Source organism: Protopterus annectens, chromosome 10.part0 (genome assembly GCF_019279795.1).
Source record: "Protopterus annectens isolate FY-2018-M chromosome 10.part0, PAN1.0, whole genome shotgun sequence".
NCBI classification, from domain to species: Eukaryota; Metazoa; Chordata; order Ceratodontiformes; family Protopteridae; genus Protopterus; species Protopterus annectens.
Genome location: NC_056744.1, coordinates 263114319 through 263117605, shown reverse-complemented (window position 1 = coordinate 263117605; position 3287 = coordinate 263114319). Strand labels below are relative to the sequence as shown.

Here is a 3287-nt window from a genome sequence, read left to right as displayed (position 1 = left end):
CTCCGTGTAAGCCTTCCTGAATCTGGCCCAATGTGTTTATTTGTAATTATGTTTATTGTGCACAAAAAGATGGCATAGCTATGAGCACAGCTTCTGCTAATAGCTACGCCAACCTATCCTTAGCTAATTGGGAAGCTAAACATGTACTTTCGAATAATGAATAACAGGTTAACATCAAATGATATAAACATTTTGTGGATGATATTTTTTTGATGTGTCATGGCTCAGAGCAGCGGCTACAAGAATTTCTTTTATACTTAAATCAGTTAAATACTTTCTTGAGTTTTACCTATGAATATTCTGATAAAGAAGTAGAGTTTTTGGATGTTAAGGTTACTAAAAATAATTTATCCACTGTGTCTACTACTTTGTATAAGAAAACTGTTAGAAAGAATAATGTTCTACACTATGGCAGTATGCATCCGAATCATATGAAATTTAATGTGTTGAAAGGACAGATATTTCAAACTATGAGACTTTTTAATGATGATGATAGTCTCATTCTTGCATTACAAACACTTAAGAATTTTTAGAAAGAGGCTATAGCAGTAAACTTATTGATTCTCAAATAGCAGAATGATGGCGGCATAGGTCAGGCAAGTGCCAGCCATACTTTTCCCCCCTCCCCACTAATATTAACAACAGGGATAATACTGACAATACTTTCTCAAGTGACGCTTCCACTGATACCTCTAGGAATAAACTAAGGATGCCATTGACTTTTGCCAGCAATGTGCATGTAGCATGTGATATTATTAAAAAGAACTGGGATATTCTGTCTACTGTACATGCGTTGAATGGGGTCATTGGCACACAGCCAGATCTTGCTTTTAGAAATAATAGATTACTTAAGAGTCAGCTCTGTTATTGATCCTTTAATACCAAATCAACTATAATATCTGATAGACTTGGTACATATATGTGTAGGAATTGTATGGCCTGTACACATATACACATTGGTAATCATTTCCCACATCCCACTTTGGGTTTTAAGATAGATGCTGCTTTTTATGCAGATTGTCGAACAAAAAATGTTGTCTATTTTTGCTATTGTACTACCTGCTTCTCATTTTACATAGGGAAAACAAACAGGGTGTTTAAGGATAGAATACTTGAACACCTTAGGGATATTAGGAATGTTAAAGAAACCAGCACACTATCACTACATGTAGCTAAAGAGGGTAAAGAACATAAATTTAGCTTTATGGTACTAGAGAGTCTGCATAGTACCAAGAGAGGAGGTGACATAAATAATAGAACAGAATCTAATGAACAGAAATGGATTTTATGCTTTCAAGCTGATAAACTTCCTGGTTTAAACAGCAGAGTTTCCCTGAAACCCTTCCTTAAAGCACTTCCATTAAAGCATCGATTTCTATTTTAATATTTTATCATATATATTTCAATAGTCCATCTTTTATTATTTTTTACTATTGTATTCGTTACTATAAGTACATATTGTTCATTTAGTCTGTTTTTATTCAATTTTTTTAAAGATCTATATATTCTACAGATGTATTTTATCACATGACTTTCAGCTATGATGCACATTTTATCTGATTTTTGATTGGATGTTTTAGTGTTTAAAAATGTAACTGTTATTCTATCTTTGTTGGTCTGATGAAGTGGATGTTATTCCGAGAAAGCGCTTACCTTACTACAATAAAGGACATATTGATTTTCACTGCTGTGTGGAAACAGATAATTTTTCTTTTTCTTGTAATCTCTATTTTTTTCATCTGATTCCTTATTTGGTTCAAGGACTGTTTCTGTTTTGTATTGGCCCAAGTAAGCCTAGCCAACAAGGTTCCATGGGAAAATTGCATTGTCCAACATGGGGCTCAAACCCATGACCCTGACATTAATAGTCTCATGCTCTACTTACTGAGCTAGCCAGACTGCATTTGCATCATCACAAATAATATACTAAAAGTATCAGCACAGGCAGAAAAACTTAGAAGATACACAGATAAATCTAAAGGAAAAGTACAAAATAAGCAATTTTTGATGACCTAAAAAAAGCTTTATAGATAACTGGGAAACAAGGTAAAATGAATTGAAAAAGCACCAAAAAAAGAAGACAGCTATGTTTTGGAGAAGTATTTATGAAGATCCTGTGGAACATAACAAAGATGTTAAATGGATAGAAGAAGTAAAAGAAAGAATAAGAAGTTCGAAGGTAGAGGATGTAACAGCCAGAGAGGTTAAAACAAAGTTGAGAAAAGCCTCTAATTGGAAAACATCAGCCCCAGGTGCAGTACCTAACTTCTGTTTAAAAGTATTACCATCTTTGCACTTAGATTTAGCCATGAGTAAGAACTATTTATATGTGCACCCCAAACCAACACCAACCTGGCTAACAACAGAAAAAACAATGCTCCTACTTAAGAGTGAACCTGCAAGCTACCCTAAAAATTATACACCAATAACTTGCCTTCCAACGACGTATAAACTATACACTGGAATTGATGCCAACAGAGTTTATAGCCATTTAGAAGAAACCCCAATTATGGCAATAGAACAAAAGGACAATAAAAGAAAGTCATATGGATTAAAGGATCATTTGTAGTTAAAGTCATAGTGCAGAACTGTAAAAAGGGGAAGATTCTAAGTATGGTTTGGATTGACTCTAAAAAAAAAAAAAAAAAAAACATTTGACAGTATCCCACATTCTTGGCTAAAAGAGTGCTTAAAAATATATAAGGTACACCCTACACTGATGAACATAGCTCTCAACCTTCCATCTCTAAAATGAAGAACACCAGCCCTCATAATGTGGAACAAATGGGCAAACTGTGGAACACAACTAATGGCTTACTAACAACTTCAACTAGGAAGGTCATAGGATGGTTAAAATATGCTGGTTTTACTTATAAAGAAGATCTTTTAATGAATTAATATGATTCATTTCTATTAACAATGGATTTCACTTTAAAAAAATTCCTAACACTGAATTTGTGACAGAGTCTTTCAATGTGGAACTTTGAGGAAATTCGAAGAACGTGAACTTTTTAAGACCCCAAATGAGGTACGTTCCTCGTAATGAGGTATACTTGAGAAGTATACTGATTAATTACATCACAACAACCATGAAATAGTGGCAAACCACTTTGCAGTTAAGCCATGCTAAAGGACAAATTATTATTCTAGGGATAAAAATCCAAAGGGGATATTTCAGGGTGACTCTTTGTCACCATTGTTCATTTGCCTTGCCCTTAACACACTAAGCTGTCTGCTTAGCAGATTAGGTCATGGCTATAATTTGGCTCCCAGAAAGCAGCAAAAAA

The 3287-nt window shown here is 34.1% G+C and overlaps 1 non-coding gene across 1 annotated transcript; it reads right to left on the bottom strand.

The window, feature by feature from the left end:
• Positions 1-1826: 1826 nt before the first annotated feature.
• Positions 1827-1899, bottom strand: TRNAN-AUU. The gene has a single exon. It is a non-coding gene; the product is annotated as a tRNA-Asn (tRNA).
• Between the last annotated feature and the right edge of the window lie 1388 nt (positions 1900-3287).